The sequence below is a fragment of the Rhinoraja longicauda genome, chromosome 31 (assembly GCF_053455715.1).
Source record: "Rhinoraja longicauda isolate Sanriku21f chromosome 31, sRhiLon1.1, whole genome shotgun sequence".
Classification (NCBI taxonomy): domain Eukaryota; kingdom Metazoa; phylum Chordata; class Chondrichthyes; order Rajiformes; family Arhynchobatidae; genus Rhinoraja; species Rhinoraja longicauda.
The window spans coordinates 24,752,743-24,775,927 of record NC_135983.1 but is presented as its reverse complement, the minus strand read 5'-3'; the positions used below and the strand labels follow the sequence as shown (position 1 = coordinate 24,775,927).

At 45.2% G+C, this 23,185-nt stretch overlaps 1 protein-coding gene across 1 annotated transcript in view; it reads left to right on the top strand.

The window, feature by feature from the left end:
- LOC144608288 (astrotactin-2-like) overlaps positions 1 to 23,185 on the top strand; it is a 908,904-nt gene that overhangs the window by 521,303 nt on the left and 364,416 nt on the right. The gene's annotated exons all lie outside the window — the stretch shown is intronic.

The window sequence follows — 23,185 nt, the reverse complement described above, 5'->3', positions numbered from 1 at the left end:
GAGGGAGAGGGAGAGGGAGAGGGAGAGGGAGAGGGAGAGGGAGAGGGAGAGGGAGAGGGAGAGGGAGAGGGAGAGGGAGAGGGAGAGGGAGAGGGAGAGGGAGAGGGAGAGGGAGAGGGAGAGGGAGAGGGAGAGAGGGAGAGAGGGAGAGAGGGAGAGAGGGGGAGAGGGGGAGAGGGGGAGGGGGAGAGGGAGAGGGAGAGGGAGAGGGAGAGGGAGAGGGAGAGGGAGAGGGAGAGGGAGAGGGAGAGGGAGAGGGAGAGGGAGAGGGAGAGGGAGAGGGAGAGGGAGAGGGAGAGGGAGAGGGAGAGGGAGAGGGAGAGGGAGAGGGAGAGGGAGAGGGAGAGAGGGGGAGAGAGGGGGAGAGGGGGAGAGAGGGAGTGGGAGGGAGAGTATTTAGTCTACCTCCGGGGGGGGGGGTCTATTAGGAGACAATTAGGTCATAAGGCCTTCTCTGGACTTTTTCCAGCTTAAAGGATGTAGGATGAAACTGAATCATCCAAGAATCACAGGGGGGATGTGCAAATGTCACACAGACATCAGATGTTCACAAGTTCACAAAGAATTTCACTGTGCCTTATTACGTGTGACAACAAAGTATTCCATCCATCAACACGATCAAGCCAAACGCAAGTACAAATGGTAGAATGAAGAGAAAGATACAGACTGCTGCAGAATGTAGTTCTCAGCATTGTGGCACGACAGTGTCGGAGAGAATCAGTCTGAAGAAGGGTCTTGATCCAAAACGTCTCCCATTCCTTCACTCCCGAGATGCTGCCTGACCCGCTGAGTTACTCCAGCATTTTGTGTCTACCTTTAGTTTGAGAAAGAAAGTCTAACGTCTGCAATGAGATAGGTTTGAGAACCAGAACTGTACCCTGGAAGGACCATTCAGAAGTCCAGTAACAGATGGGAAGAGGTTTCTGAGTCTGGTGGTGTGCACATGTAAATTTCTGTATCTTCTGCCCGATGGGAGTGGGGATTGTGTCAGCTGCTCTCACCAAGACAGCGTGACCTGCAGATGGAGTGGATGGTGGGGTGCCTGGTCTGTGCGATGGACTGGGCTCCATCTACAAATCTCTGCAATTTCTGGCGGTGGTGGGTCGAGCTGTCGATAAACCAAGCTGTCCATGCAATGCCACACTGCTTTCTACAGAGTCTGGGGAACCCATTTGAAGTTGCCCATTTAATCGTTGAACATGGATGGGTCATAATTGGTTCACCATGTCCCACTGTGGTATTTTAAATCGGTTTAGTTTACATTGTTATTGTCACGTGTACCGCGGTACGGTGAATGTGGATGATCAGCCATGATCACAGTGAATGGCGGTGCTGGCTCGAAGGGCAAAATGGCCTCCTCCTGCACCTGTTGTCTATTGTCTAGAAAAGTTTTTAAGTGATATCCACTCCATGAAAAGACTGAACATGATTACAATCAGGACAGGAACTATGTTGTGTTGTAAGGAACTGCAGATGCTGGTTTGCACTGAAGGTAGAAACAAAATGCTGGAGCAACTCAGCGGGTCAGGCAACATCTCTGGAGAGAGGGAATGTGTCGAGACCCTTCTTCAGACTGAGAGTCAGGTGAGAGAGAGACATGGAGATATGGGAGGGTAAGGTGTCAAAACACAGAAGAAAAGGGACGATGATTCAGAAAGATGTCGAGCATCGAGAGAGGGTGTTGCAGAACTCTCGTCGGAGACAGGAGGAGAACCTCTTCAAAGTAGGCATTACCTCGAGGAGATTTCACAGTGGAACAGACAACATATGTAAAGAGGAACTGCAGATGCCGATTTACACCAAAGATAGACACAGAATGCTGGAGTAACTCAGCGGGATGGGCAGCATCCCTGGAGAGAAGGAATGGCTGACGTTTCGGGTCGAGACCCTTCCTCAGACTGAGAGTCGGAGCTAAGCTGAACAGATAGGAAAGAGAAACTGAGGCCAAGATTGGAGCAACCGTGGTCTTGTTGAGCAGTGGAGCAGGTTTCGAGGGCTCATGCTCCTAATTGCAATGTTCTTATGACTGTGTTACATAGAAATTAAATTATGAAAGCCCTCGGCAGCTGTTACTTCTAAGCTATCAAATTCATTGAGCAATTTGAAATTTGATGCACGTTATTTTATTTGTTTATTCAGTGGAGCGATTTGGCATCCCATCATTTTCTGTGACGTGAATATAAAATGAGAGCATTATTGATCTTTCGAGGATGGTTTATGTAGTTGAATCCCAGGAAACCATTTGGAAATGTCCCATGTCTTTTTTTCTCCAGTAAGCCGAGACCATCTTAATTGTTGTGTTCCCCTAGATAAATCATTAACTTTGAATCTTTTGGAGTTTTTAACTTCTGGTCGAGCCGCTGTCTCACAGCGCCACCTCTCAGGGTTCAATCCTGACCCCGGGTGCTGTCTGTGTGGAGTTTGCATGTTCTCTCTGTGACCGCGCGAGTCTCCTCCGTGTTTTCCGGTTTCCCCCCACATCCCAAAGCCGTGCATGTTTGAGGGTTAATTGGCCCTCTGTAAAACCGCCCTGAATATGTAGGGATAGACCCAACATTTCCACCCTTCGGTCTCGACCCGAAACGTCAGCCATTCCTTCTCTCTAGAGATGCTGCCTGTCCCGTTGAGTTACTCCAGCACTTTGTGTCTATCTTTGGTTTCAACCGGCATCTGCAGTTCCTCCCTGCACTGAATACGTAGGGAGTGGATGAGGAAGTGGGGAAACATAGAACGAGTGTGAATGAGTGGAGACAAAATGCTGGAGTAACTCAGCGGGACAGGCAGCATCTCTGGAGAGAAAGAATGGGTGATGTTTCAGGTCAAGACCCCAGAACAAGGGGTCACAGTTTAAGGATAAGGGGGAAGTCTTTTAGGACCGAGATGAGAAAGTTTTTTTTCACACAGAGAGTGGTGAATCTGTGGAATTCTCTGCCACAGAAGGTAGTTGAGGCCAGTTCATTGGCTATATTTAGGAGGGAGTTAGATGTGGCCCTTGTGGCTAAAGGGATCAGGGGGTATGGAGAGAAGGCAGGTACGGGATACTGAGTTGGATGATCAGCCATGATCATATTGAATGGCGTTGCAAGCTCGAAGGGCCGAATGGCCTACTCCTGCACCTATTTTCTATGTTTCTATGTTTCTATGTCTTCAGACTGACCCGCTGAGTTACTCCAGCATTTTGTGCCGACCTTCGATTTAATACAATACAATACAATACAATATATCTTTATTGTCATTGTACAGGGAGGGGTACAACGAGATTGGGAATGCGCCTCCCATACAATGCAATAAATTAATTAGCTGGTCAGTATTAATTTAAACAATACAGCAACTTTTAATCCATTTAATCCAGCATCTGCAGTTTTCTTTCCGACACGTAGTGTGAATGGGTGATTGACTTCTTGGGCCGAAGGGTTTGTTTCCATGCTGTATCTTTACACTAAACAACATTTAAAAAAAGCACGTCTAACTCTTGCCATGTACTTTGTAATATCAGACCTTGGTCGTGAATGAATGTTGGTAACTCTCTGCACCTTAAGATAGTATTCCCCTTTACTCTGGTTCCTGATAAATTTAATAACGTGCTTCAGACAACAGAGATGGCTCATTATTGATTCAATTGAGTCAAAGGTTTAAATTGCAGTAGAACTGCATTTATTTGCGTTATCTCGGTGAAAAACAGATAGCCAGACATTTTGCACATTCTCAAGATGCAGATATTACAAATTACATGGCAAGAGTTAGACGTGATTTTTAAACATTTTGTTTAGTTTTGAGATGCAGTGATAGACTCTTAAAGTATTGTAAGAAAATAACTGCAGATGCTGGTACAAATCGAAGGTATTTATTCAGAAAATGCTGGAGTAACTCAGCAGGTCAGGCAGCATCTCAGGAGAGAAGGAATGGGTGACGTTTCGGGTCGAGACCCTTCTTCAGACTGAAGGAGAGTCTCGACCCGAAACGTCACCCATTCCTTCTCTCCTGAGATGCTGCCTGACCTGCTGAGTTACTCCAGCATTTTGTGAATAAAAGACTATTCAAGTATTCATCAGTCGGAGTATTGAGTATAAAAGTTGGAAGGTCATGTTACAGTTATTTTAGATGTCGGTGAGGCCACATTTAGAGTATTGCATTCAGTTTTGGGCAGCGTGTTACATGAAAGATGTTGTCAAAGCTTGAAAGGATTCAGAGAAGATTTACCAGGATGTTGCCAGGACTCGAGGGACTGAGTTACAGGGAAAGGTTGAGCAGGCTAGGGCTTTATTCCTTGGAGCGCAGGGTGGTGAGGGGTGATCTTACAATAGACAATAGACAATAGGTGCAGGAGGAGGCCATTTGGCCCTTCAAGCCAGCACCGCCATTCAATGTGATCATGGCTGATCATTCTCAATCAGTATCCCGTTCCTGCCTTCTCCCCATACCCCCTGACTCCGCTATCCTTAAGAGCTCTATCTAGCTCTCTCTTGAATGCATTCAGAGAACTGGCCTCCACTGCCTTCTGAGGCAGAGTGTACAAAAGGTGGACAAAATGATCGTGTAAACTCACAGAGATTTTTGCCCTGGGTTGGGAATCGAGAAACAGAGGACATGGGTTTAAGGTGAAGGGATAATGATTTAATAGAAACAAGAGGGATCACTTTTTTACATCAGGGGTGGTGGGTGTATGGAACGAGCTGTTGGATGAGGTAGTTGGGCCAGGTGCTATCGCAATGTTTAAGAACATTTAGGCAGGTGCACGGATAGGATAGGTTTAGAGCAAAGATACTAGAGGAACAAGATAGACCGCTCGACCCTAAAAACCGTAGCACGTCACGACGCCATTTTAGTAGACAGAAACCTGCAGAAACATTTAAAAATTAAAATTAAAAAAATCTGTGAATTGCTAGATGAGATGTATTCTGCATTTTAATGGTATCATCACACATACTGTTCCCCAAAACACTGATTACACTGCGAGAGGCAGAGCGAACGGCGGGTTTTGCCTACTAAAATGGCTCCTTTGCGTACTACACTTCAGTATAGGCGATTTCAACGGAGTGGCCCATCTTGTTCCTCTAGTATCTTTGGTTTAGAGTGATATGGGCCAAAAGCAGGCAGGTGGGACTAATGTTGGTGGGGTATGTTGGCCATAGTGGGCAAGTTGGGCTGAAGAGCCTGTTTTCATGTCATATGACTCAACGACTCTACTGTTGAAATGCCTTGAGGGTTTGTGCTCTTTTCACTAGTGAGTTCCATACCCCGAACACTCATTTGCCAAGCTTTGCCCTACTCCCACCTCTCCTTTCCAACTCCCCCCCCCCTCCCCCACGCCCCCTTATTCCATCACTCTGAAGGGTCCCAACACGAAACATCATCTGCCATTCCCTCCACAGATGCTGCCCGACCCACGGAGTTACTCCAGCACTTTGGGTTTTGCTCTAGATTTCAGCATTTGCAGTTCGTTGTGTCCTTCCTTTGCTCTTAAACCCCTGGAATCTTTCAACCAATAGCTTTACATCAACACCACCTGCTTCAGTTTAGTTGCTGACTGGATATTTAATTAAAACATTTTTCATTTCCAAGAAGAAACAAAATAATGGGACGTGAGACACGGTTTGAAGATTGAATTGCCAATTTTCACTACACAGTAAACTAATAAGTGAATAAATATTCTCCTTTCAGTGCGTAGGTCCATTTGTGCCGTTAAAAGTACTTTCCCTCTCTCTCCATTCCTCCCCCTCCCTCAGTCTCCGACTAGTTTCGCTGTCCTCCTGATTAATTTTACTGTTTGCATGCCTCGTTGTCATCTTCCCCTCAGCCAACAATGAACCTTTGCACATTTCCTCGATCACCGTCTGCTTAGATCTGTCCTTTTCACACCTTACATGCTGTGTGTACCTTTACATGTCTAAAGACTCCCTCTCAATAGACAATAGTCAATAGGTGAAGGAGGAGGCCATTCGGCCCTTCGAGCCAGCACCACCATTCAACGTGATCATGGCTGATCATTCTCAGTACCCCGTTCCTGCCTTCTCCCCATACCCCCTGACTCCGCTATCCTTAAGAGCTCTATCTAGCTCTCTCTTGAATACATTCAGAGAATTGGCCTCCACTGCCTTCTGAGGCAGAGAATTCCACAGACTCTCCCCCCGACTCTCAGTCTGAAGAAGGGTCTCGACCCGAAACGTCACCCATTCCTTCTCTGCAGAGATGCTGCCTGACCCGCTGAGTTACTCCAGTGTCCTTTGTCTATCTTCGGTGTAAACCAGCATTTGCAGCCTCCTAATAATATAGTTTGCAATCTCTCTGTTGGAATATCAAGTTGCTATTCCCGACTGCAAATGTGCTCAACATAACACCTATTTTCACGGAAGGTTTCAAGTTTAAGTTTCCGCTTGAGATTATTTGCATAATTGCAAAATTAATACTGGCAATGAACCTCCACAGTTGGCATGCTTCTTATGCACTGAAAGAAAATAAATTGCTTTAAAATTCATTCCTTGATTTAATTTAAAAGTGTAACCTGCCACAATTCTGCAGATATATCTGAAAATGGAATTTGCATTAAAATTAGGTTTAGTAGGACTAAGGCTCATCATCTGTGAGTAAAAACATTTTAAATGAGAGAACACGTCTTAAAAAAAAGTTTAAAGAAGTATTTTCATTGATGTTAAGTTCCCGAGTGCATTAAATATGCTTAAGTTTAATCAAATTTGGGAAGGTGATATTAATATCTTTGAAACTGTAAAAAAACCCATTTAAGAGCTTCAAAGACGCTCTACAAATGGAGTTGGTTATGCAAATGCTTGTGAAGTTGCTTAGTTTGGACCGTGTGTAGGAAGGAACTGCAGATGCTGGTTTAAACCAAAGATAGACGCAACATACCGGAGTAATTCAGCGGGTCAGACAGCATCTCTGGAGAAAAGGAATAGGTGATGCATTCAAGAGAGAGCTAGATAGAGCTCTTAAGGATAGCGGAGTCAGGGGGTATGGGGAGAAGGCAGGAACGGGGTACTGATTGAGAATGATCAGCCATGATCACATTGAATGGCGGTGCTGGCTCGAAGGGCCGAATGGCCTCCTCCTGCACCTATTGTCTATTGTCTATTGAGACTGGGGAGTCAGGGAGAAGGGTCTCCCCACCCGAAACGTCACCCATTCCTTCCCTCCAGAGATGCTGACTGACCTGCTGAGTTACTCCAGCTTTTTGTGTCTATTTTTAGTATGGACAGTATTGGGAATCTTACCGTCTTTTAGGCTTGAAGGTTTGACACCAGCAATTAAGTTCACAGAAGATCCGTCCCACAGTCGAGTGGGAAGTCCACATTTGTCCTCTGCTGCATGTTGCATCTTCATAAGTGATCAGAGCTGAATTAGCCCATCCAAACCATTAAGTCCACTCAGCCATTCAATCATGGCTGATCTATCTTTCCCTCCCAACCGTATTCTCCTGCCTTCTCCCCAAAACCCTGACACTCATACTAATCACGAATCTATCTATCTCTGACTTAAAAATACCCATTGACCGCCTCTACAGCCTTCTGCGCAAAGAATTCCACACATTCACCACCATCTGACGACATAAATTCCTCCTCATCTCCATCCTAAAGGAACTGAAAGGAAGCATGCAGGTACAGCAGGCAGTGAAGAAAGCCAATGGAATGTTGGCCTTCATAACAAGAGGAGTTGAGTATAGGAGTAAAGAGGTCCTTCTGCAGTTGTACAGGGCCCTAGTGAGACCGCACCTGGAGTACTGTGTGCAGCGTAGGTTTACTAGGTTAATTCCCGGAATGGCGGGACTGTCATATGTTGAAAGACTGGAGCGACTAGGCTTGTATACACTGGAATTTAGAAGGATGAGAGGAGATCTTATCGAAACGTACAAGATTATTAAGGGGTTGGACACGTTAGAGGCAGGAAACATGTTCCCAATGTTGGGGGAGTCCAGAACAAGGGGCCACAGTTTAAGAATAAGGGGTAGGCCATTTAGAACTGAGATGAGGAAAAACTTTGTCAGTCAGAGAGTTGTGAATCTGTGGAATTCTCTTCCTCAGAAGGCAGTGGAGGCCAATTCTCTGAATGCATTCAAGCGAGAGCTAGATAGAGCTCTTAAGGATAGCGGAGTCAGGAGGTATGGGGAGAAGGCAGGAACGGGGTACTGATTCGGAATGATCAGCCATGATCACATTGAATGGCGGTGCTAGCTCGAAGGGCTGAATGGCTTCCTCCTGCACCTATTGTCTATTGTCTATTGTCCTTTAAGTCTGATGCCTTGACCTCTGGTCCTAGACTCTCCCACTAGTGGAAACATTCTCCCCACATCCACTCTATCCAAGCATGTGCGTAATGCACAATAATTGTGTAGGTCTCTACTTAAGTTCAATTTCTATTTCATTCACCATTCTGATCTTTCACAAGAAGAATTTAAGGTGCTTATGTAACATCACTTTGCACACAACAGAGGAAAGATTTTAGTTTAGTTTAGTTTAGAATACAGAGCAGAAACAGGCCCTTCGGCCCATCGTGCCCGCATCGACCAGCGATCCCCGCACACTAACACCATCCTACACACACTAGGGACAATTTTACATTTGTAACCAAGCCAATTAACCCACAAACCTGCACGTCTTTGGAGTGTGCGAGGAAACCGAAGATCTTGGAGAAAACCCACGCAGGTCACGGGGAGAACGTACAAACTCCGTACAGACGGCGCCCGTAGTCAGGTGGGGAAATAACTGCAGATGTTGGTCCAAATCGAAGGCATCACAAAAGAATGGGCCCGCACCTGTCCTCCACTATCACCCTGAGTAACGGCACACCACAGGGCTGTGTTCTGAACCCCATGCTCTACTCCCTCTTCACACACAACTGTGTTCCTGCATTCGACACCAACACCATTGTCAAATTTGCAGACGACACAACGGTGATCGGGCTGATCACCAACGGGGATGAAACAAACTATAGAGCGGAGGTGCAGAACCTGGCGGACTGGTGCTCGGATAACAACCTGTCCCTAAATACCACCAAGACCAAGGAGCTGATCATCAACTTCCGTAGGTCACATAACGGGGAATATGCCCTGATCTCTATCAACGGGGACAGTGTGGAGAGAGTGTCCAGCTTCAAGTTTCTGGGCACTCACATTTCGGAGGACCTAACATGGTCCAATAACACTGCTGCGCTGGTCAAGAAGGCACAACAAAGACAGTTCTACTTAAGAATACTGAAAAAGTCTGGTCTACCCCAACAGCTGCTGACGACCTTCTACCGCTGCACCATAGAGAGCATCCTAACGCATGGCATCCCTGTTTGGTACCTCAGCTGCACGGAGGCAGAAAGGAAAGCTCTACAGCGGGTAGTCCATAGAGCTCAGAGGGCCATCGGAACACAGCAACAGACTTGGAGGGCATCTACAACACACGATACCTCAGAAAAGCCACCAGCATCCACAAAGACTCTTCACACCCCTGTTCGAACTCCTTCCATCGGGCAGACGATACAAGGCCTTCTACGCCCGCACCTCCAGACTCAGGAACAGCTTCATCCCCAGGGCCATAGCTGCTATGAACCGGTCCTGCTGAGCCGGATGGCCACAACGCATAGATCAACTTGCACTTTACCCTGTCTAAAAACTGTTACAATTGTTTCGTTTCGTTGGGTTGCTGTTAATTACTTAAATTATTGCATCGTATGGGAGGCGCATTCCCAATCTCGTTGTATCCCTGGGCACAATGACAATAAAGATATATTGTATTGTATTGTAAAATGCTGGAGTAACTCAGCGGGTCAGGCAGCATCTCAGGAGAGAAGGAATGGGTGACATTTCAGCTCGAGACCCTTCTTCCTACTCTGATTCAGATTATGAAGAAGGGTCTCGACCCGAAACGCCACCCATTCCTTCTCTCCTGAGATGCTGCCTGACACGCTGAGTTACTCCAGCATTTTGTGTCAGCACCCGTGGTCAGGATCGAACTCGGGTCTCTGGTGCTGTAAGGCAGCAACTCTACCGCTGCGCCACCGTGCTGCCCGTTATTGAATTAATGGTACTAATTCCGAAAAAAACCCCTGATGTTCAAATCCATCCCTCAAGAGTTACAAGTATAGTATAATTTTTATGGCTGTTTCTCAGCTGGGAGAAGAAGGAATATGAGGCAGATGTATCTGGCCGGGGCTTTGCGTGAACCTGCATTCCAGAAGAGATCAGGTTTCAAGGAAGCCTTATTCCTTGGGAAAAGTTTGAATAACTTTTTCAGTCAGCGAGTTGTGAATCTGTGGAATTCTCTGCCTCAGAAGGCAGTGGAGGCCAATTCTCTGAATGCATTCAAGAGAGAGCTAGATAGAGCTCTTAAGGATAGCGGAGTCAGGGGGTATGGGGGGAAGGCAGGAACGGGGTACCGATTGAGAATGATCAGCCATGATCACATTGAATGGCAGTGTTGGCTCGAAGGGCCGAATGGCCTCCTCCTGCACCTATTGTCTATTGTCTATTGAGTTATGAGAGGAGACAAAAGAGTGTGGAGTCCACAAGAAACTTCAGATGCTCGAGTCTCGAACAAAACACACAGTCCCAGTGGAACTGTAAGGGCCGCACAATGGCACAGCGGTAGAGTTGCTGCCTCACAGCGCCAGAGACCCGGGTTCGATCCTGACCACGGGCGCTGTCTGTCCGGAGTTTGTACGTTCTGAATATATTCAAGAGAGAGCTCGATAGAGCTCTTCAGGATAGCGTAGTCAGGGGTTATGGGGAGAAGGCAGGAACGGGGTACTGATTGAGAATGATCAGCCATGATCACATTGAATGGTGGTGCTGGCTCGAAGGGCCAAATGGCCTCCTCCTGCACCTATTGCCTATTGTCTATTGTCTATTGTTCTCCCCATGACCATGTGGGTTTTCTCTGGGTGCTCCAGTTTCCTCCCACACTCCAAAGACGTCCAGGTTTGTAGGTTAATTAGCTTCTGTAAAACAAAACTGCAAGTGTGTGTAGGATAGTACTAGTGTACGAAGCGATTGCTGGTCGGCATTGACTCGGTGGGCCGAAGGGCCTGTTTCTGTGCTGTATCTCTAAACAAAACTAAAGTTAAACTAAAGGTGGGAGTAGTGTAGAAGGGGCATCTTGGTCGGCAAGGGCGAAGATGTTTAGTTTTGTAGGTTATTGGTTCGGTAAAATCATTTAAAAATTGCCCCTCGTGTGCAGGAGAGTGCTGGTGGATCGCTGGTCGGCACGGACTCGGTGGGCCGAAGGGCCTGTTTCAGCTCTGTATCTTGAAGCTAAACCAAACTAAAGTTCGGTGAGACAGGCAACAGCTGAGGAGGGTCACCTCAGGTCGTTTTCTGGAAATAGTCTTTCATTATAAAACCCTGGTGCCTTTATTCAGCAACGTAGAAGTATCGGAAATAATGAAGTGAGCTGCAGGATATTGGGTCATTTCAGGATGGCTAACGTTGAGATATTTTTCTGTTAATTTAAAATGCCAAACCTCCATTTCCAGGGCCCTTTACAGGGCAAAGCCTGGCACCTTGTAACCATTTACTGCACTCACTGTCCGCGATTAATTATCTCTTCAATTTGTGGCATTTCTGTAACTGATTATGTGATTATGTTGACCAGCAGTGACCTGCTGCTGCTTCGTTTGCAAACATCCCTCCTCTTAATGAGGCTTCATCACTTGTGAAAAAATAACTTCCAAACTGTAAACCTCCAAGAGATCATTTGTTCTTTAGTTTAGTTTACCAGCACAGCGCGGAAACAGGCCCTTCGGCCCACCGAGTCTGCACCGACCGACCAGCGATCCCCGCACGCTAACACTATCCCGCACACGCTCGGGACAGTTTACACTTACACAAAGCCAATTAGACTACAAACCTGTACGCCTTTGGAATGTGGGAGGAAGCCGAAGATCTCGGAGACACCACGGGGAAGAGCGTACAGACTCCGAACAGACAGCACACGTGGTCGGGATCGAACCCGGGTCTCCGGCGCTGCAAGTGCTGTAAGGCAGCAACTCTACCGCCGCGCCACCGGGCCACACAAATCTCCAAGGTGTTTTTGCAAAGCTAATGTTCCTCGAATTTTGACCCTTTGAAAAAATGCCAAAGTATTCATTATCCATGTGCGAAGTGTCAAATTTGTAAAATTTTAAGTGCACTTGTCTTTAAGGTCATTTATGCACAAAATGCTGGAGTAACTCAGCGGGTCAGGCAGCATCTCAGGAGAGAAGGAATGGGCGACGTTTCGGGTCGAGACCCCTCTTTGAGGGTTCTTCAGAAACGTCGCCCATTCCTTCTCTCCTGAGATGCTGCCTGACCTGCTGAGTTACTCCAGCATTTTGTGAATAAATACCTTCGATTTGTACCAGCATCTGCAGTTATTTTCTTACACTGTGTTTAAGGTACAGTCGCTATTGTGACTTAGGCCATGCATTAGCATGGATGCATGCTGCAAGATGCCACTTACAGCGATGAGATACAGATCATAGAAAGACTGAATCCATACGGAGAGGACAATGATTGTTGATGTGCCTTCAGAGACCAATTGTTCCTGACAAACTCCCTTCATTTGCTCTCGGCCCAGAGCTTGGGATGAAGAGAGATAATGATCTACCAGGTTCACACATTCGTGTACAATACCTTAAGGTCATGGCTTGCCTGGACTGATTTCCTTATCCTTTTAGCTCTTCAAGTCATTTGCGTCTCTCTGCTAAAGATTGGGTGGGAAATTTGTATCTCTACAAACAATTCTGCTGGTGTCATGTGTAGGGAGGAACTGCAGATGCTGGTTTAAACCGGATGAACACAAAACGCTGGAGTAACCCAGCAGGAACGGGCAGCATCTCTGGGTAAAAGGAATAGGTGACGATTCAGGCCGAGCGAGACCCTTCTTCGCGACTGAGAGTCAGGGGACTCTCAAAATGATGGGCCGGGCAGTGGCCTGACGTTCCTGGCCATTCGAGTTGCCGAACCAGGCCATGATGCATCAAGTCAAAATGCCCCTTACTGTACACCTGTGTTCCAGAATATTCTCTGCCATTAGAGTCGCCATTGCAGTTTGAAGTTGTTTCCTCAAAGGGGCTGTGACCCAGATATCAAGATTTGATTAGATCAGTGATTTCAAAGCACCTTTGTGCACAGTGGTAGTTATTGCACGAATGGATTGTATCGCTCCAATGTTTCCTGCTCCTACACTTGACACAGTCGTAAGATCATAAGTGATAGGAGCAAAATTAGGCCATTCGGCCCATCAAGTCCACTCCGCCATTCAATCATGGCCGCTCTATCTCTCCCTCCTAACCCCATTCTCCTGCCTTCTCCCCTGACACCGGTACTAATCAAGAATCTATCTATCTCTGCCTTAAAAATATCCATCGACTTGGCCTCCGCAGTCTTCTGTGGCAAAGAATTCCACAGATTCACCACCCTCTGACGAAATAAATTCATCCTCATCTCCTTCCTAAAGAAAAGTCCTTCAATAATATAATATATTCCTTTATTTGTCCCACACCGGGGAAATTTACAGTGTTACAGCAGCAAAGTGGATAGCAAGAGAACATTCATGATAAATAAAAGTAAAGACAAGGATAAATTGTCATCAATGTACTGTGTATTCCTTAACTGTTATTGTTGACTCATCTGCTGGGAGCAGTGCTGGTTGTGCAGTCTCACAGCAGCGGGAAGGAAGGACCTCCTATATCTCTCCTTCACGCACTTGGGGTGAAGGAGTCTGTCACTGAAGGAGCTACTCAGTGCAGTGACAGTGGCTTTGACCTCTAGTCCCACTCCTTATGGATAGGACACGTTTAGGAGGGCTATGGACTGAGCGCACGCAGGTGGGACTAGTGTAGCTGGGACATTGTTGGCCGGTGTGGGCAAGTTGGGCTGAAGGGCCTTTTTCCACACTGTATCACTCTCTGACTCTATGACTCTAGTTGAAACATCCTCTTCACATCGGCTCTATCCATGTCTCAACAGAGCTCGCAGATCAAACACTGAGCTCCCGATGTCTTCACAGCACCGTTCACTACAGGACAGCCTATCAGTTAAATCGTTAGGACTGCAGAGGCCATTATCTCTGCAGTGCCAAATGATGGGGCGCGCGATCCTCTGACAGCAGCTTAAGAATAAATCTGCCAAATGCCACACCCTGAAAATGTGCATGTGCATAAAAAGACAATTTATTGGGTGCAAAAATTAAACAGAGGTGCCTGTGGGGAGTGGCGCAGCGGTAGAGTTGCTGCCTCACAGCGCCGGCGACCTGGGTTCCATCCTGACCACGGGTGCTGTGTGCATGGAGTTTGTACGTTCTCTCCCCGTGACCCGCGTGGGTTTTCCCCGGGTGCTCTGGTTTCCTCTCGCGCCCCAAAGACGTGCAGGTTTGTAGGTTAAAAAAAATTGTCCCTCGTAGGATAGTGCCAGTGTTCGGGGATCGCTGGTCGGCGCGGACTCGGTGGACTCAGTGGACCGAAGTTTCCGCGCTGTATCTCTAATCTAAACTAAACTGAACTGGAGGTACATGGCGAGGATAGGTTTAGAGCAGTGGTTCCCAACCTTTCAAATATAGCGACCCATTTTAGAACAAGCAATCATGAAGCGACCCCAACCCTTAAAATATCTTATATATACATTCGGTTTTTGTACAACAAACTGCCATATATTGCGATTATTGAATTATAGATTATTTATTCATAAAAAATTCCAAAGCTCCTACAAACATTAATTAATTGCAAATCAATTCAAAATTGTTCGAACACACAAATTTCCACCGTTATGTAAAATATGTTTATGAACTGACTTTAATGAGACGGCTGGTATTGCAGTTTTTTAGCTAGCAATTCTATCCTGGGCTCCGTTGTCGATATGGCACACCTCAAGTCGTCTTCCAGATTTAATTTATTTCGGTATTTGTTTTTAAGGATGAGAAGTTGGGAGAATGCTGCTTCACATAAGTAAGTTGTTGGGAAGGGCAATAAATTCCTTATCGCGATTTCTGATATTACTGGGAATTTTTGGAAACTTTTTGCCCAAAATTCTTGTAGTTGCAATTCACCAAACCATGATTTAGCTTCAAAATTGTTTTTTAAGTCGATGAACTCTTCTTCTGCTGCTTCAGGGATATTAGATACATTGGCATTGAATGGGTTGATTGTAAGGGAGAAAGATTTGCAACATTCATCAGGAAAATAACTTCTTAATCGAACAGTAAGAATTTCCAAATGCTCTTGTATCAAGCTATATAAGTCATCGATGTTAATTTCATTTGCCGCTTCTTCAACAAATTGGACAAGTGTTGGGAACATGTATAATTTCTTATGGTTAATTTTGGTGATCCAGAGTTCCAATTTCATTTTGAAAGACGATATGTTTTCAGACAAAGATATTATCGTACTTTCCTTACCCTGTAATCCTGTATTAACACTATTAAATATCTCAAAAATGTCGACCAGGTATGCCAATTTGCACAACGTAAATTCATCCGTCAACAATGATTCATATTCGCTTGCATTTTGAGAATCGAGAAATATTTGAAGCTCTCCTCTTAATTCAAAAAATCTCTTCAACGCCTTTCCTTTCGAGAGCCATCTTACCTCTGTGTGAAACAATAGTGCTTCATGCGTTGATCCCAAATCCTCACATAAAACTTTGAAGAGCCGTGTTGCAAGTGGCCTTGATTTAACGACATTTACTGCTTTAATCACTCGGTTAAGCACTTCTTTCAATGGTTCAGGTAACGTCTTGGTAGCTAATACTTGTCGATGAATCATGCAGTGAGTCCCAATTACTTCTGGAGTCACTTTTTTAACCAACGATTGGAAGCCAGACTTACAGCCGAGCATTGCAGGTGCCCCGTCAGTACAAACTCCGCATAATTTCTTCCATTCAATTGAATGTTCATTAAAGAAATCATCAATTAAATCAAAAATATCAGCAGCAGTAGTTGAAGTTTGCAGAGGCTTACAACACAAGAATTCTTCTTTAATTTTTTCATTTTTATAATAACGAACATACACAAGAAGTTGTGCAAAGTTTGTCACATCAGTAGTTTCATCAAGCTGTATGCTGAACAGCCCAGTTGGAGTTTCTTTTAATTCTTGAATAATTTGGCATAAAATATCCTCGGACATATCTGTTATCCTTCGTTTTACCGTATTGTTTGACACGGATAGAAGCGATAATTTATTTACCGCTTCAGGACCGATCATGAGACGTACAATATCTTTGGTGCATGGAAAAATAAGATTCTCAGCTATTGTGTGTGGCTTTTTAGCACGTGCTATTCTTAATGCAACCGTGTATGAAGCTTCAATGGCGGCTACATTTTTGTTTTGAAATAATCCACTGCTATCAAGCCGGCGGCTTTTGACACCAACAACTTTTGCTTTAAAAAAGTCAATACTTTTATCTTTCAAATCAGGGTGCTTAGTTTCGAGATGTCTTTGAAGTTTAGCTGGTTTCATAGACTCATGAGCAAGAACTTCCAAACATACTACACACTGTGGTCTTTCCACACCTGCATTAACTATGTCAGTGAATCCCCATTTCAAGAAATCATCACTGTACTTTCTCTTTCTTACACTCATTTTTAAAGGGTTAAGAATCACTCGAACAAAACTAACTACGTGTCACTGCAAGCGCGCGTACAACACTAGGTAAGTGGGAGGAGCGACAGCGGTGGCGCGACCAAGACAAAACAGAAACCAAACATGTTCAATACTGGCTTGAGTGACAACACGTTGTGTTGAGTGACTTAGGGAACTGTTACATTTAGTTTCATAGTATGAATTTATATAACTATCTTAATATGCATTTCACCGTGTTTTATATAATATTCATATCAGCTCAAAATCATTTAACGACCCCATGGCATTGGTGTCGCGACCCCGTTTGGGGTCGCGACCCACAGGTTGGGAACCACTGGTTTAGAGGGATGAGGGCCAAACACAGGCAGGTGGGATTCGTGTGGATGGGACATGTTGGTCAGAGTGGGTAAGGTGAGCAATAGACAATAGACAATAAGTGCAGGAGGAGGCCATTCGGCCCTTCGAGCCAGCACCACCATTCAATGTGATCATGGCTGATCATTCTCAATCAGTACCCCATTCCTGCCTTCTCCCCATACCCCCTGACTCCGCTATCCTTAAGAGCTCTATCTAGCTCTCTCTTGAATGCATTCAGAGAATTGGCCTCCACCGCCTTCTGAGGCAGAGAATTCCACAGATTCACAACTATCTGACTGAAAAGGTTTTTCCTCATCTCAGTTCTGTGGCCCCTGGTTCTGGACTCCCCCAGCATTGGGAACACGTTTCCTGCCTCTCACGTGTCCAACCCCTTAATAATCTTATACGTTTCGATAAGATTCCCTCTCATCCTTCTAAATTCCAGTGTGTACAAGCCTAGCCGCTCCAGTCTTTCAACAGGAGGACATGTTTCCACGCTGTGTGACTCACTGACTCTAAAGAGAGTTGCACGCACTTATTTGTGCAACACAAATGTATCAAAGCCTTTTGCTGTTAAATTGCAGCTGAATAAATGACACGACTGAGAAGTGGCTTGGTGATGTTCGCCATCGTACGGCGGCACGGTGGCGCAGCGGTAGAGTTGCTGCCTTACAGCGAATGCAGCGCGGGAGACTCAGGTTCGATCCTGACTACGGGCGCCATCTGTACGGAGTTTGTACGTTCTCCCCGTGACCTGCGTGGGTTTTCTCCGAGATCTTTGGTTTCCTCCCACACTCCAAAGACGTACAGGTTTGTAGGTTAATTGACTGGGTAAATGTAAAAATTGTCCCTAGTGGGATCGCTGGGCGGCACGGACCCGGTGGGCCGAAGGGCCTGTTTCCGCGTGGTATCTCTAAATCTAAATCTAAATCGTTAGTTGCCTTCTCGTAACTAACTGTTGAGGTGTTCTTCAACGCTGCTAACAAAAGCCCGTGGCGGCCTGATGGATTACATGACGCGCAAGGATTCAATTTTAATATTTCGAAGTTGGCTTTGTGTGGGCATTTGTGAAATGGATGCCATTCCAGAGTGTCTGAACCCCCCCCCACCCCTGGACTTGCAAGGCAGATTGCAATCCTCTCTGAAATCGGACTTCAAAACCCAATTGATCCTGGTAAGCTCTCCAGGAGAGAGTTCGCTCAGAGCCAACTGTTTAATCAATAAAAAAGTGCCAATACTTTCCACCAGACACTGACAGTGGATGCTGGTGATAAATGGGGGACTTGACATACAAAGGCAAATTGATTATTTTATTCTGCAGCGCCATTTATTCATGACTTCTAAAGCTGTTCATTTCTTGCTGTCAAAGGAATCCATCATAACACACAGCAGGGGCTGTGTCTCTTTAGCAGCTGGACTCTGATAACTTAGCAAGGCCTCATCTTTTAATTCCCAGCCTTCGTTGTAGACTCATAGAGTCACACAGTGTGGAAACAGGCCTTTCGGCCCAACTTGCCCACACCAGCCAGCATGTCCCATCTAAAAGGGTAGAGACAAACAGCTGGAGTAACTCAGCAGGTCAGGCAGCATCTCTGGAGTGAAGGAATGGGTGACGTTTCGGGTCGAGACCCTTCTTCATACTGAGATATTTTCGGCTGAGTTACACCAGCATTTTGCATCTACCTTCAATTTTAACCAGCATCTGCAGTTTTTTTTCCGACACATCCTGTTCCATCTCCACTAGTCCAAACTACCTGAGTTTGGCCCATATCCCTTTGAGCCACCACCGCCTTTCAATATTATCATGGCTGATCATCTAAAATCTCCCCATATCCCTTGATTCTCTTAGCCCTAAGAGCTTTATCTAACTCTCTTTTGAAAACATCCAGTGAATTGGCCTCCACTGCCTTCTGTGGCAGAGAATTCCACAGATTCACAACTCTCTGGGTGAAAAAGTTTTTCCTCATCTCAGTCCTAAATGGCCTACCCCTTATTCTTATTTTCGTGACCCCTGTTTCTGGTCTCCCCCAAGATAGGGAACATTTTTCCTGCATCTAGCCTGTCCAATCTGTTAAGAATGTTTTATGTTTCTATGAGATCCCCTCTCATCTTTCTAAGTCCCAGTGAATATAAGCCCAGTCGATCCATTGTTTCATCATATGTTATATCGTGCAAGGTCACGGTAAACTGACATTTCAGTCTGCTGTGTTGCACTGTCTGACATTCCATTTGTACTATTTTAAGGCATAATCCCTTTTTGTAGATGTGTGACACAAATATTTTTTATGGGATTTTTTCCCCCCGACAAGCTCTCTTCCATCCTTCATTGGTTTTATGAAGTTCATGAAGGTGCAGGACATAAAAACTGCCAGTGCCAGTCGTTAATAACCATGTGGACAGGTCACCAGCCAAAACCTAATCTTGTTTCGAGACGAAACACTGAGGTCGAGAAACTGAGTCAGCTGCATGGCACACAGGCAGTGGAATAATAATTCAGTTTTGATCGAAGATAGACACAAAAAGCTGGAGTAACTCAACGGGACAGGCAGCATCTCTGAAGAGAAGGGATGGGTGAGGATTTGGTCCGAGACCCTTCATCAGACCATTTTTTAGTCAGAAATTAAGTTTCCGAGTCCGCGCCTACCAGTGATCCCTGCACATTAACACCATCCTACACGTGCTAGGAACAATTTTACATTTCTATCAAGGCAATTAACCTACAAACCTGTACATCTTTGGAGGAAACCGAAGATCTCGGAGAAAACCCACACAGGTCACGGGGAGAACTTACAAACTCTGTATAGACAAGCACCCATGGTCAGGATTGAACCCTGGTCTCTGGTGCTGAAAGGCAGTAACTCTACCATTACACCACTGTGCCGCGTTAATAATTATAAAATATCAGTGTTTCATCGACGGCTTCATGAACACCTTTAATGTCACTAGTTGAACTTCAAAAAGAACTAAAGAAACTGAGTAGAATACTCACAGTATTGAGAAGACAATAGACAATAGACAATAGACAATAGGTGCAGGAGTAGGCCATTCGGCCCTTCGAGCCAGCACCGCCATTCAATGTGATCATGGCTGATCATTCTCAATCAGTACCCCGTTCCTGCTTTCTCCCCATACCCCCTGACTCCGCTATCCTTAAGAGCTCTATCTAGCACTCTCTTGAATGTATTCAGAGAATTGGCCTCCACTGCCCTCTGAGGCAGAGAATTCCACAGATTCACAACTCTCTGACTGAAAAGGTTTTTCCTCATCTCTGTTCTAAATGGCCTACCTCTTATTCTTAAACTGTGGCCCCTGGTTCTGGACTCCCCCAACATTGGGAACATGTTTCCTGCCTCTAACGTGTCCAACCCCTTAATAATCTTATACGTTTCGATAAGATCTCCTCTCATCCTTCTAAATTCCAGTGTATTTCAGTGTGTTGCCAAGAGACGGGAAATCGAGAACCAGGGAACATAGGTTTAAGGTGAAGGGGGAAAGATTTAATAGGAATCTGAGGGGTAACTTTTTCACACAAAGGGGGGTGGGTGTAAGGAACGAGCTGCTAGTGAAGCAACTATCTTGCTGTGCCACCATGCTGCCCCTAATCTAATTTCCCCCCGTAACTATTGACACCCATACCAACCAAGAACTTGTCAATTTCCACTATAAAATACCGTGTAACCTCAACCCCAATTGCAATGACACTTGAAGAATCTTTTCTCCCCTGCCTTATTTATTGCGAACTAAAATGTTTTCATTCTTTCTCAATTCCGATAAAGGGTCTATGACTTCTGACTCTGTTTCTATTTCCTGAGCTTCTGCTGATTCTGCTGATTGCTTCTGACGTGTTATGTTTCATTTCCAAATTCCAACGTCTGAGTTTTTGATTTCTAATCCTCTCTCTCACTCTTTTTTAGCCTTTCCTACTCATCACTTTCTCCTAACAAGACTGCCTCCTATTATTGTCTGCTGTTTTTTGTTCCCGCTCTTTGTATTGGCAATCAATGGCTTTGTGTTCTCTTCATTCATACCTCTTCTGGAGAGAAACATTAAGTGCAAAGTCAATGGAACTAATGTTTAACATGGGCCAAACGCAGGCAGGTGGGACAACGTACATGTGGTAATATTGACCTAGTACAAATGACTCAGTAAATATGCCTCAGTACATGTGATAATATTGAACCATTGAACAACATTTAAGAAATACCTAAACAAGCATAGACAAGATACAGACCAAATACACAAATAAAAACATTTCTTCCATCGAACATGTCCAAAGACAGGCAGCTCAATTTGTTACAAATACCTATGAGAGCACGGTGGAGCAGCGGTAGAGTTGCTGCTTTACAGCGAATGCAGCGCCGGAGACTCAGGTTCGATCCTGACTACGGGTGCTGTCTGTACGGAGTTTGTACGTTCTCCCCGTGACTTGCGTGGGTTTTCTCCGAGATCTTCGGTTTCCTCCCACACTCCAAAGACGTACAGGTTTGTAGGTTAATTGGCTGGGCAAATGTAAAAAAAATTGTCCCTAGTGGGTGTAGGATAGTGTTAATGTGCGGGGATCGCTGGGCGGCACGGACCCGGTGGGCCGAAGGGCCTGTTTCTGCGCTGTATCTCTAAATCTTAATCTAAAATAAGCGAGTGTTACCAAACTTCTAAATTCATTGGTGGTGGAACGCTCTCCAAGACAGACGTAAAGCCCACCGTTTGACCTGTTATTACAAAATGTTAAATGGTCAGCTCGACGTAGATGACCAAATCGACACCAAACCCAAACCTATCAGGAGCAGATGAGGTCACTCGATTCAATTCGAGACACCAGCCACCAAGACAGATGTGTACAGCAACTCATTCTTCCCACGAACAATCAAAGCATGGAGTATTCTTCACCCTACTATAGTTACTCAACCAGACACAACTACATTTAAGGCGGCTCTACTTCTCCAAGAAGCCCTTCTTGCTTTGGTCCATACTCCGCCACCTCCAGTTTAAATTCCATTTGGAATATTTTGGAGGACCAAGAACCGAGAACCAAGTGCTGTAAATGGAATCTGTATAAATAGGCAATTAATGGTGTCCCAGAGGGTCAATCGCTGTGCTGAAGATAATTCCACAATTTCTAAGACTCAAGTGATATCATCCTTCTTCACAAAATGCTGGAGTAACTCAGCAGGTCAGGCAGCATCTCAGGAGAGAAGGAATGGGTGACGTTTCTGGTCGAGACCCTTCTTCGGTCCGATTCCTTCTCTCCCATTCCTTCTCTCCTGAGATGCTGCCTGACCTGCTGAGTTACTCCAGCATTTTGTGAATAAATACCTTCGATTTTTTTACCAGCATCTGCAGTTATTTTCTTATATCATCCTTCTTCATGTGCATTCTAGAAGATAGAGTTGAAACGCTGCTTCTCATCAGATTTTTGTTGTTATTTTTATTGCCGACTCAACAACATAATAATTCAATTGTGCAAAAGAGCAGTCTAATGTCACCACAGTAGGAGACATTTATTGCAAGGATTATCATTCGGACGATAACTAGGCGATTAATGATTTGCAAATTCCGAGAGCCCTGGGATTCTCGTCGTTGATACCACGAGGAAATAGTTTTGGAAGGTCCGCAGAGCAAGCCATTACCAAAGTGTTGCAAACCTTTGCAGTTTTATTAACACTTTATTGATTTTGCACTGTACCTTTGAAACTTGGGACTCCGGGGAAAAAGGATAACTGTAACTGATTGCAGCAGGCTGGTAACTGGCTAAATGATTGCTGCCTCCCAACATCCATTTCAGTGCAATTTCTCTTGGCAAAGTACATCTCTGCGCTCTGCATTTTAACGAGCTCCACCGTGCAAAGTAATCTCGCGGCTGATGGGCAATAAAACATGTTGCAATTTGGCACAGGAGTGAGCGAGCTGCAGTTTCCTATAACTGCAAATTTATCCCCTCAATTTGAAAATGGGCTCCCGGAGTATTTCTCAAAGTGATCTCCTGTTGCAAATACAACAATAATTTGTACACGAGCCATGGTTCGTTTCTGCGTAATTGTGCACATTTATAAATCTCTGTCCAAGCATGCTTCAAATATATTAAGTCGGATACATGGCAGGCAGTTAGTTCCCTTTGGGTCGAGTTAATTGGAGTTTGGATTTCACGGAGGTATGGCGTCAGTAAAGGAGGGGTGTATTTTGTTTTTTTGTGGCAGTATCTACCATTGTGGGTTTCATACGTTCATAAGTGACAGGAGCAGAATTGGGCCAGTTCGGCCCATCAAGTCTACTCCACCAT